The sequence below is a fragment of the Anopheles darlingi genome, chromosome 3, assembly GCF_943734745.1.
Source record: "Anopheles darlingi chromosome 3, idAnoDarlMG_H_01, whole genome shotgun sequence".
Lineage (NCBI taxonomy): Eukaryota > Metazoa > Arthropoda > Insecta > Diptera > Culicidae > Anopheles > Anopheles darlingi.
Genome location: NC_064875.1, coordinates 36,233,769 through 36,246,997, shown reverse-complemented (window position 1 = coordinate 36,246,997; position 13,229 = coordinate 36,233,769).

Sequence of the window (13,229 nt, the reverse complement as noted above, 5' to 3'; positions counted from 1 at the left end):
CAAGAACAGCTTCTACCATGTCCAGGTCCAGGTGATTTCAGGTCCACCAAGGAAATGAGACCCGCCACTTTCCTCCCCACAGCCCAGGTTGCATAGCCTTCGTTTCGCTATGACAAAATCTGGCACGATGTGTTGCGATGAGCGATCGCATTCGCATTCATCATAAGGTTGAGTGTTACCTGCTGTGAGGTGACACTCAAAAACCACTAACAGCGCATGCCATTTGCGGCCCATTTCCAGGTTCTGTTCGCCGCTCCTCCACGGTGCCATTGATAGCGATGAAGCCACCATTTTTCCGGTGACTTGACAGACCACCTGTAGGCTGTACTTCGATTGCCAAGGTCGATCTCGAGCAAGAAGAGCTTCTACCATGTCCAGGTCCTGGTGATTTCAGGTCCACCAAGGAAATGAGACCCGCCACTTTCCTCTCCACAGCCCAGTTTGCATAGCCTTCGTTTCGCTATGACAAAATCTGGCACGATGTGTTGCGATGAGCGATCGCATTCGCATTCATCATAAGGTTGAGTGTTACCTGCTGTGAGGTGACACTCAAAAACCACTAATAGCGCATGCCATTTGCGGACCATTTCCAGGTTCTGTTCGCCGCTCCTCCACGGTGCCATTGATAGCGATGAAGCCACCATTTTCCGGTGACTTGCCAGACCACCTGTAGGCTGTACTTCGATTGCCAAGGACGATCTCGAGCAAGAACAGCTTCTACCATGTCCAGGTCCAGGTGATTTCAGGTTCACCAAGGAAATGAGACCCGCCACTTTCCTCCCCACAGCCCAGGTTGCATAGCCTTCGTTTCGCTATGACAAAATCTGGCGCGATGTGTTGCAATGAGCGATCCCATTCGGATTCATCATAAGGTTGGGTGTTACCTGCTGTGAGGTGACACTCAAAAACCACTAACAGCGCATGCCATTTGCGGACCATTTCCAGGTTCTGGTGGCCGTTCCTTCACGGTGCCAGTGATAGCGATTAAGCCACCATTTTCCGGTGACTTGCCAGGCCACCTGTAGGCTGTACTTCGATTGCCAAGGACGATCTCGAGCAAGAACAGCTTCTACCATGTCCAGGTCCTGGTGATTTCAGGTCCACCAAGGAAATGAGACCCGCCACTTTCCTCTCCACAGCCCAGGTTGCATAGCCTTCGTTTCGCTATGACAAAATCTGGCACGATGTGTTGCAATGAGCGATCCCATTTTGATTCATCATAAGGTTGGGTGTTACCTGCTGTGAGGTGACACTCAAAAACCACTAACAGCTCATGCCATTTGCGGACCATTTCCAGGTTCTGTTCGCCGCTCCTTCACGGTGCCAGTGATAGCGATTAAGCCACCATTTTTCCGGTGACTTGCCAGGCCACCTGTAGGCTGTACTTCGATTGCCAAGGACGATCTCGAGCAAGAACAGCTTCTACCATGTCCAGGTCCTGGTGATTTCAGTTGCATGAAGGAAATGCGACCCGTCACTTTTCCAGCCCTGGTTGCATAGACTTCGTTTCGCTACGATAACATCTGGCACGATGTGTTGCAATGAGCGATCCCATTCTGATTATTCTTAAGATTGATGGCTGCCTACTGCTAGGTGACTAATCATCATAACGGTGGACAAATCATCAGGCATAGAGACAGTCAGACAGTATACCTTTCCGTTAAACGCGACTTCATTCTGGCGCATGCAGCGAGTCCAGTGAGTGGCTGCCTGTCTTATTTCGCATCGGCAACTGTTACGCGGTCAGCGGCTTAACGTAACGATCATGTGCTACGCGATGTCTTGGAACGCGCCACCAAGCTGCCCCCCTCTTGGATGGGAAAATCGGTAAACACAATGGTTCTATCCTATTTTGGCTCGAGACGAATTTCATCCCTTTCTCGAGCGCTTCGCGCTTTTCGTCAAGGAAGATTTTTTTCTTGTCTCGCACTTTGCGGTTCCAGCTAGGATCATCCGTGTAAACACGCGCGGTGCTCAACGCAATTGCACCTGTATGCGATCGAAAGTACGGCGCAACGCGCGAGAAAGGGACGCAGAGAGTTCTCCCTCAGATCTAACGAACATGCGGTTTATGGATGAGAAGAGGGTGGGGGTAAGAGGAAGCTAGGGAAGTACGATCATGGCAACATGGCTCAAGATTGGTTTAACTGGAGTTATTTTTTCCAATCTCATATAGTGTATTTCGTGTCTATCAGTAAAATAGCTTTTTAAATCCATTTTCGGGCAGCAAATCGATGTATTTTTCCGTTCCCCATTGCGCAGAAAATCAAAGTTGCCCGCGCGATTTCTCCACAGCGCGTTTCTCTCTGGCGCTGAGCGTCTCTCTCTCGCGCGCTTTGCACTGGCGAGCGCTCTCCTCTCTCGATTCGAGGTGGCAGAAAACGCCGAATTTGTTTTCTCGCTCGCGCTTACGTCTGCGGGATATTGCATCCCGCTCGGGTGGCGGAATTTACTACAATTTGTATATAGAGAACTTATAAAGCTAAACGGCCCGGTTACAGAAAATTTCAATATTTTGCCCGGTTTTTTAAATGTTTTTGTTTTGCTTAATAGGCGCCCTTCCATGTTATTCCATGCCCTTTCATGCCCTTCCATGCCTTTCCATGCCTTTCGATGCCATTCCATGCCCTTCCATATCATTCCATGCCCCTCCATGCCGTTCTTGCGCTTTCCATGTTTTCCCGTTTATGATTTGTTTTCTAAAATCCAAGATTGGAAAGTATGGTAAGCGCCATTTGGAAATTTTCGTCATTGAAGCAATACTTGTGCAACTTTTATCGGTTCTCCGGCATGCTGGAGCGATCAACCCTTTCCAGGTTCCCTTTTTGTAAGTGACTTGCCAGGCCATTGTCCGACTGACCGATGCCAGGGTAGACGCGGTCGATCCGCGCTTGATCATCCGCCTGTCGGCTGATCTTCAATTTACAAGGGCGGAAGGAAGAACAGCTTCTGCCATGTCCAAGCCATGTCCTGCCATATCCAGGTGTGCTTTCACGCCAATCGATAATATGAAACCGGAAACTTTCCCAGTCCCGGTTGCATAGCCTTTGTTTCGCTATGATAAGAATAGAAAATCTGCAATCTGGCACGATATGTTGCAATGATCGATCCCATTCGCATTCATCATAAGGTTGGGTGCTACCTGCTGTGAGGTGACACTCAAAAACCACTAACAGCGCATGCCATTTGCTGACCATTTCCAGGTTCTGTTCGACGCTCCTCCACGGTGCCATTGATAGCGATGAAGCCACCATTTTTCCGGTGACTTGACAGACCACCTGTAGGCTGTACTTCGATTGCCAAGGACGATCTCGAGCAAAAACAGCTTCTACCATGTGCGGGTCCAGGTGATTTCAGGTCCACCAAGGAAATGAGACCCGCCACTTTCCTCTCCACAGCCCAGGTTGCATAGCCTTCGTTTCGCTATGACAAAATCTGGCACGATGTGTTGCGATGAGCGATCGCATTCGCATTCATCATAAGGTTGAGTGTTACCTGCTGTGAGGTGACACTCAAAAACCACTAATAGCGCATGCCATTTGCGGACCATTTCCAGGTTCTGTTCGCCGCTCCTCCACGGTGCCATTGATAGCGATGAAGCCACCATTTTCCGGTGACTTGCCAGACCACCTGTAGGCTGTACTTCGATTGCCAAGGACGATCTCGAGCAAGAACAGCTTCTACCATGTCCAGGTCCTGGTGATTTCAGGTCCACCAAGGAAATGAGACCCGCCACTTTCCTCTCCACAGCCCAGTTTGCATAGCCTTCGTTTCGCTATGACAAAATCTGGCACGATGTGTTGCGATGAGCGATCGCATTCGCATTCATCATAAGGTTGAGTGTTACCTGCTGTGAGGTGACACTCAAAAACCACTAATAGCGCATGCCATTTGCGGACCATTTCCAGGTTCTGTTCGCCGCTCCTCCACGGTGCCATTGATAGCGATGAAGCCACCATTTTCCGGTGACTTGCCAGGCCACCTGTAGGCTGTACTTCGATTGCCAAGGACGATCTCGAGCAAGAACAGCTTCTACCATGTCCAGGTCCAGGTGATTTCAGGTCCACCAAGGAAATGAGACCTGCCACTTTCCTCCCCACAGCCCAGGTTGCATAGCCTTCGTTTCGCTATGACAAAATCTGGCACGATGTGTTGCAATGAGCGATCCCATTCGGATTCATCATAAGGTTGGGTGCTACCTGCTGTGAGGTGACACTCAAAAACCACTAACAGTGCATGCCATTTGCTGACCATTTCCAGGTTCTGGTGGCCGTTCCTTCACGGTGCCAGTGATAGCGATTAAGCCACCATTTTTCCGGTGACTTGCCAGGCCACCTGTAGGCTGTACTTCGATTGCCAAGGACGATCTCGAGCAAGAACAGCTTCTACCATGTCCAGGTCCAGGTGATTTCAGTTGCATCAAGGAAATGCGACCCGTCACTTTTCCAGCCCTGGTTGCATAGCCTTTGTTTCGCTACGATAACATCTGGCACGATGTGTTGCAATGAGCGATCCCATTCTGATTATTCTTAAGATTGATGGCTGCCTACTGCTAGGTGACTAATCATCATAACGGTGGACAAATCATCAGGCATAGAGACAGTCAGACAGTATACCTTTCCGTTAAACGCAACTTCATTCTGGCGCATGCAGCGAGTCCAGTGAGTGGCTGCCTGTCTTATTTCGCATCGGCAACTGTTACGCGGTCAGCGGCTTAACGTAACGATCATGTGCTACGCGATGTCTTGGAACGCGCCACCGAGCTGCCCCCCTCTTGGATGGGAAAATCGGTAAACACAATGGTTCTATCCTATTTTGGCTCGAGACGAATTTCATCCCTTTCTCGAGCGCTTCGCGCTCTTTTCGTCAAGGAGGATTTTTTTCCTGTCTCGCACTTTGCGGTTCCAGCTAGGATCATCCGTCGTGTAAACACGCGCGGTGCTCAACGCAATTGCACCTGTATGCGATCGAAAGTACGGCGCAACGCGCGAGAAAGGGACGCAGAGAGTTCTCCCTCAGATCTAACGAACATGCGGTTTATGGATGAGAAGAGGGTGGGGGTAAGAGGAAGCTAGGGAAGTACGATCATGGCAACATGGCTCAAGATTGGTTTAACTGGAGTTATTTTTTCCAATCTCATATAGTGTATTTCGTGTCTATCAGTAAAATAGCTTTTTAAATCCATTTTCGGGCAGCAAATCGATGCAGTTTTCCGTTCCCCATTGCGCAGAAAATCAAAGTTGCCCGCGCGATTTCTCCACAGCGCGTTTCTCTCTGGCGCTGAGCGTCTCTCTCTCGCGCGCTTTGCACTGGCGAGCGCTCTCCTCTCTCGATTCGAGGTGGCAGAAAACGCCGAATTTGTTTTCTCGCTCGCGCTTACGTCTGCGGGATATTGCATCCCGCTCGGGTGGCGGAATTTACTACAATTTGTATATAGAGAACTTATAAAGCTAAACGGCCCGGTTACAGAAAATTTCAATATTTTGCCCGGTTTTTTAAATGTTTTTGTTTTGCTTAATATGCGCCCTTCCATGTTATTCCATGCCCTTTCATGCCCTTCCATGCCTTTCCATGCCTTTCGATGCCATTCCATGCCCTTCCATATCATTCCATGCCCCTCCATGCCGTTCTTGCGCTTTCCATGTTTTCCCGTTTATGATTTGTTTTCTAAAATCCAAGATTGGAAAGTATGGTAAGCGCCATTTGGAAATTTTCGTCATTGAAGCAATACTTGTGCAACTTTTATCGGTTCTCCGGCATGCTGGAGCGATCAACCCTTTCCAGGTTCCCTTTTTGTAAGTGACTTGCCAGGCCATTGTCCGACTGACCGATGCCAGGGTAGACGCGGTCGATCCGCGCTTGATCATCCGCCTGTCGGCTGATCTTCAATTTACAAGGGCGGAAGGAAGAACAGCTTCTGCCATGTCCAAGCCATGTCCTGCCATATCCAGGTGTGCTTTCACGCCAATCGATAATATGAAACCGGAAACTTTCCCAGTCCCGGTTGCATAGCCTTTGTTTCGCTATGATAAGAATAGAAAATCTGCAATCTGGCACGATATGTTGCAATGATCGATCCCATTCGCATTCATCATAAGGTTGGGTGCTACCTGCTGTGAGGTGACACTCAAAAACCACTAACAGCGCATGCCATTTGCTGACCATTTCCAGGTTCTGTTCGACGCTCCTCCACGGTGCCATTGATAGCGATGAAGCCACCATTTTTCCGGTGACTTGACAGACCACCTGTAGGCTGTACTTCGATTGCCAAGGACGATCTCGAGCAAAAACAGCTTCTACCATGTGCGGGTCCAGGTGATTTCAGGTCCACCAAGGAAATGAGACCCGCCACTTTCCTCTCCACAGCCCAGGTTGCATAGCCTTCGTTTCGCTATGACAAAATCTGGCACGATGTGTTGCGATGAGCGATCGCATTCGCATTCATCATAAGGTTGAGTGTTACCTGCTGTGAGGTGACACTCAAAAACCACTAATAGCGCATGCCATTTGCGGACCATTTCCAGGTTCTGTTCGCCGCTCCTCCACGGTGCCATTGATAGCGATGAAGCCACCATTTTCCGGTGACTTGCCAGACCACCTGTAGGCTGTACTTCGATTGCCAAGGACGATCTCGAGCAAGAACAGCTTCTACCATGTCCAGGTCCTGGTGATTTCAGGTCCACCAAGGAAATGAGACCCGCCACTTTCCTCTCCACAGCCCAGTTTGCATAGCCTTCGTTTCGCTATGACAAAATCTGGCACGATGTGTTGCGATGAGCGATCGCATTCGCATTCATCATAAGGTTGAGTGTTACCTGCTGTGAGGTGACACTCAAAAACCACTAATAGCGCATGCCATTTGCGGACCATTTCCAGGTTCTGTTCGCCGCTCCTCCACGGTGCCATTGATAGCGATGAAGCCACCATTTTCCGGTGACTTGCCAGGCCACCTGTAGGCTGTACTTCGATTGCCAAGGACGATCTCGAGCAAGAACAGCTTCTACCATGTCCAGGTCCAGGTGATTTCAGGTCCACCAAGGAAATGAGACCTGCCACTTTCCTCCCCACAGCCCAGGTTGCATAGCCTTCGTTTCGCTATGACAAAATCTGGCACGATGTGTTGCAATGAGCGATCCCATTCGGATTCATCATAAGGTTGGGTGCTACCTGCTGTGAGGTGACACTCAAAAACCACTAACAGTGCATGCCATTTGCTGACCATTTCCAGGTTCTGGTGGCCGTTCCTTCACGGTGCCAGTGATAGCGATTAAGCCACCATTTTTCCGGTGACTTGCCAGGCCACCTGTAGGCTGTACTTCGATTGCCAAGGACGATCTCGAGCAAGAACAGCTTCTACCATGTCCAGGTCCAGGTGATTTCAGTTGCATCAAGGAAATGCGACCCGTCACTTTTCCAGCCCTGGTTGCATAGCCTTTGTTTCGCTACGATAACATCTGGCACGATGTGTTGCAATGAGCGATCCCATTCTGATTATTCTTAAGATTGATGGCTGCCTACTGCTAGGTGACTAATCATCATAACGGTGGACAAATCATCAGGCATAGAGACAGTCAGACAGTATACCTTTCCGTTAAACGCAACTTCATTCTGGCGCATGCAGCGAGTCCAGTGAGTGGCTGCCTGTCTTATTTCGCATCGGCAACTGTTACGCGGTCAGCGGCTTAACGTAACGATCATGTGCTACGCGATGTCTTGGAACGCGCCACCGAGCTGCCCCCCTCTTGGATGGGAAAATCGGTAAACACAATGGTTCTATCCTATTTTGGCTCGAGACGAATTTCATCCCTTTCTCGAGCGCTTCGCGCTCTTTTCGTCAAGGAGGATTTTTTTCCTGTCTCGCACTTTGCGGTTCCAGCTAGGATCATCCGTCGTGTAAACACGCGCGGTGCTCAACGCAATTGCACCTGTATGCGATCGAAAGTACGGCGCAACGCGCGAGAAAGGGACGCAGAGAGTTCTCCCTCAGATCTAACGAACATGCGGTTTATGGATGAGAAGAGGGTGGGGGTAAGAGGAAGCTAGGGAAGTACGATCATGGCAACATGGCTCAAGATTGGTTTAACTGGAGTTATTTTTTCCAATCTCATATAGTGTATTTCGTGTCTATCAGTAAAATAGCTTTTTAAATCCATTTTCGGGCAGCAAATCGATGCAGTTTTCCGTTCCCCATTGCGCAGAAAATCAAAGTTGCCCGCGCGATTTCTCCACAGGGCGTTTCTCTCTGGCGCTGAGCGTCTCTCTCTCGCGCGCTTTGCACTGGCGAGCGCTCTCCTCTCTCGATTCGAGGTGGCAGAAAACGCGGAATTTGTTTTCTCGCTCGCGCTTACGTCTGCGGGATATTGCATCCCGCTCGGGTGGCAGAAAACCGCAGAAAATTTGTCTCGCTCGCGCTTACGTCTGCGGCATGTTGCATCCCTCTCGGGTGGCGGAATTTACTACAATTTGTATATAGAGAACTTATAAAGCTAAACGGCCCGGTTACAGAAAATTTCAATATTTTGCCCGGTTTTTTAAATGTTTTTGTTTTGCTTAATATGCGCCCTTCCATGTTATTCCATGCCCTTTCATGCCCTTCCATGCCTTTCCATGCCTTTCGATGCCATTCCATGCCCTTCCATATCATTCCATGCCCTTCCATGCCGTTCTTGCGCTTTCCATGTTTTCCCGTTTATGATTTGTTTTCTAAAATCCAAGATTGGAATGTATGGTAAACGCCATTTGGAAATTTTCGTCATTGAAGCAATACTTGTGCAACTTTTATCGGTTCTCCGGCATGCTGGAGCGATCAACCCTTTCCAGGTTCCCTTTTTGTAAGTGACTTGCCAGGCCATTGTCCGACTGACCGATGCCAGGGTAGACGCGGTCGATCCGCGCTTGATCATCCGCCTGTCGGCTGATCTTCAATTTACAAGGGCGGAAGGAAGAACAGCTTCTGCCATGTCCAAGCCATGTCCTGCCATATCCAGGTGTGCTTTCACGCCAATCGATAATATGAAACCGGAAACTTTCCCAGTCCCGGTTGCATAGCCTTTGTTTCGCTATGATAAGAATAGAAAATCTGCAATCTGGCACGATATGTTGCAATGATCGATCCCATTCGCATTCATCATAAGGTTGGGTGTTACCTGCTGTGTGGTGACACTCAACAACCACTAATAGCGCATGCCATTTGCTGACCATTTCCAGGTTCTGGTGGCCGTTCCTCCACGGTGCCATTGATAGCGATGAAGCCACCATTTTTCCGGTGACTTGCCAGGCCACCTGTAGGCTGCACTTCGATTGCCAAGGACGATCTCAAGCAAGAACAGCTTCTACCATGTCCAGGTGTGATTTCATGTCCACCAAGGAAATGAGACCCGCCACTTTCCTCTCCACAGCCCAGGTTGCATAGCCTTCATTTCGCAATGACAAAACCTGGCACGATATGTTGCAATGAGCGATCCCATTCGGATTCATCATAAGGTTGGGTGCTACCTGCTGTGAGGTGACACTCAAAAACCACTAACAGCGCATGCCATTTGCGGACCATTTCCAGGTTCTGTTCGCCGCTCCTCCACGGTGCCATTGATAGCGATGAAGCCACCATTTTTCCGGTGACTTGACAGACCACCTGTAGGCTGTACTTCGATTGCCAAGGACGATCTCGAGCAAGAACAGCTTCTACCATGGCCAGGTCCTGGTGATTTCATGTCCACCAAGGAAATGAGACCCGCCACTTTCCTCTCCACAGCCCAGGTTGCATAGCCTTCGTTTCGCAATGACAAAATCTAGCACGATATGTTGCAATGATCGATCACATTCGGATTCATCATAAGGTTGGGTGTTACCTGTGAGGTGACACTCAAAAACCACTAATAGCGCATGCCATTTCCGGACCATTTCCAGGTTCTGTTCGCCGCTCCTCCACGGTGCCATTGCTAGCGATGAAGCCACAATTTTCCGGTGACTTGCCAGACCACCTGTAGGCTGTACTTCGATTGCCAAGGACGATCTCGAGCAAGAACAGCTTCTACCATGTCCAGGTCCAGGTGATTTCAGGTCCACCAAGGAAATGAGACCCGCCACTTTCCTCCCCACAGCCCAGGTTGCATAGCCTTCGTTTCGCAATGACAAAATCTAGCACGATATGTTGCAATGAGCGATCCCATTCGGATTCATCATAAGGTTGGGTGTTACCTGCTGTGTGGTGACACTCAAAAACCACTAAAAGCGCATGCCATTTGCTGACCATTTCCAGGTTCTGTTCGCCGCTCCTCCACGGTGCCATTGATAGCGATGAAGCCACCATTTTCCGGTGACTTGCCAGGCCACCTGTAGGCTGCACTTCGATTGCCAAGGACGATCTCGAGCAAGAAGAGCTTCTACCATGTCCAGGTCCTGGTGATTTCAGGTCCACCAAGGAAATGAGACCCGCCACTTTCCTCCCCACAGCCCAGTTTGCATAGCCTTCGTTTCGCTATGACAAAATCTGGCACGATGTGTTGCAATGAGCGATCCCATTCGGATTCATCATAAGGTTGGGTGTTACCTGCTGTGAGGTGACACTCAAAAACCACTAACAGCGCATGCCATTTGCGGACCATTTCCAGGTTCTGGTGGCCGTTCCTTCACGGTGCCAGTGATAGCGATTAAGCCACCATTTTTCCGGTGACTTGCCAGGCCACCTGTAGGCTGTACTTCGATTGCCAAGGACGATCTCGAGCAAGAACAGCTTCTACCATGTCCAGGTCCAGGTGATTTCAGGTGCATCAAGGAAATGCGACCCACCACTTTCCTCCCCACAGCCCAGGTTGCATAGCCTTCGTTTCGCTATGACAAAATCTGGCACGATGTGTTGCAATGAGCGATCCCATTCGGATTCATCATAAGGTTGGGTGTTACCTGCTGTGAGGTGACACTCAAAAACCACTAACAGCGCATGCCATTTGCGGACCATTTCCAGGTTCTGGTGGCCGCTCCTCCACGGTGCCAGTGATAGCGATTAAGCCACCATTTTTCCGGTGACTTGCCAGGCCACCTGTAGGCTGTACTTCGATTGCCAAGGACGATCTCGAGCAAGAACAGCTTCTTCCATGTCCAGGTCCAGGTGATTTCAGGTGCATCAAGGAAATGCGACCCACCACTTTCCTCCCCACAGCCCAGGTTGCATAGCCTTCGTTTCGCTATGACAAAATCTGGCACGATGTGTTGCAATGAGCGATCCCATTCGGATTCATCATAAGGTTGGGTGTTACCTGCTGTGAGGTGACACTCAAAAACCACTAACAGCGCATGCCATTTGCGGACCATTTCCAGGTTCTGGTGGCCGTTCCTTCACGGTGCCAGTGATAGCGATTAAGCCACCATTTTTCCGGTGACTTTCCAGGCCACCTGTAGGCTGTACTTCGATTGCCAAGGACGATCTCGAGCAAGAACAGCTTCTACCATGTCCAGGTCCAGGTGATTTCAGGTCCACCAAGGAAATGAGACCCGCCACTTTCCTCTCCACAGCCCAGTTTGCATAGCCTTCGTTTCGCTATGACAAAATCTGGCACGATGTGTTGCGATGAGCGATCGCATTCGCATTCATCATAAGGTTGAGTGTTACCTGCTGTGAGGTGACACTCAAAAACCACTAATAGCGCATGCCATTTGCGGACCATTTCCAGGTTCTGTTCGCCGCTCCTCCACGGTGCCATTGATAGCGATGAAGCCACCATTTTCCGGTGACTTGCCAGGCCACCTGTAGGCTGTACTTCGATTGCCAAGGACGATCTCGAGCAAGAACAGCTTCTACCATGTCCAGGTCCAGGTGATTTCAGGTCCACCAAGGAAATGAGACCTGCCACTTTCCTCCCCACAGCCCAGGTTGCATAGCCTTCGTTTCGCTATGACAAAATCTGGCACGATGTGTTGCAATGAGCGATCCCATTCGGATTCATCATAAGGTTGGGTGCTACCTGCTGTGAGGTGACACTCAAAAACCACTAACAGTGCATGCCATTTGCTGACCATTTCCAGGTTCTGGTGGCCGTTCCTTCACGGTGCCAGTGATAGCGATTAAGCCACCATTTTTCCGGTGACTTGCCAGGCCACCTGTAGGCTGTACTTCGATTGCCAAGGACGATCTCGAGCAAGAACAGCTTCTACCATGTCCAGGTCCAGGTGATTTCAGTTGCATCAAGGAAATGCGACCCGTCACTTTTCCAGCCCTGGTTGCATAGCCTTTGTTTCGCTACGATAACATCTGGCACGATGTGTTGCAATGAGCGATCCCATTCTGATTATTCTTAAGATTGATGGCTGCCTACTGCTAGGTGACTAATCATCATAACGGTGGACAAATCATCAGGCATAGAGACAGTCAGACAGTATACCTTTCCGTTAAACGCAACTTCATTCTGGCGCATGCAGCGAGTCCAGTGAGTGGCTGCCTGTCTTATTTCGCATCGGCAACTGTTACGCGGTCAGCGGCTTAACGTAACGATCATGTGCTACGCGATGTCTTGGAACGCGCCACCGAGCTGCCCCCCTCTTGGATGGGAAAATCGGTAAACACAATGGTTCTATCCTATTTTGGCTCGAGACGAATTTCATCCCTTTCTCGAGCGCTTCGCGCTCTTTTCGTCAAGGAGGATTTTTTTCCTGTCTCGCACTTTGCGGTTCCAGCTAGGATCATCCGTCGTGTAAACACGCGCGGTGCTCAACGCAATTGCACCTGTATGCGATCGAAAGTACGGCGCAACGCGCGAGAAAGGGACGCAGAGAGTTCTCCCTCAGATCTAACGAACATGCGGTTTATGGATGAGAAGAGGGTGGGGGTAAGAGGAAGCTAGGGAAGTACGATCATGGCAACATGGCTCAAGATTGGTTTAACTGGAGTTATTTTTTCCAATCTCATATAGTGTATTTCGTGTCTATCAGTAAAATAGCTTTTTAAATCCATTTTCGGGCAGCAAATCGATGCAGTTTTCCGTTCCCCATTGCGCAGAAAATCAAAGTTGCCCGCGCGATTTCTCCACAGGGCGTTTCTCTCTGGCGCTGAGCGTCTCTCTCTCGCGCGCTTTGCACTGGCGAGCGCTCTCCTCTCTCGATTCGAGGTGGCAGAAAACGCGGAATTTGTTTTCTCGCTCGCGCTTACGTCTGCGGGATATTGCATCCCGCTCGGGTGGCAGAAAACCGCAGAAAATTTGTCTCGCTCGCGCTTACGTCTGCGGCATGTTGCATCC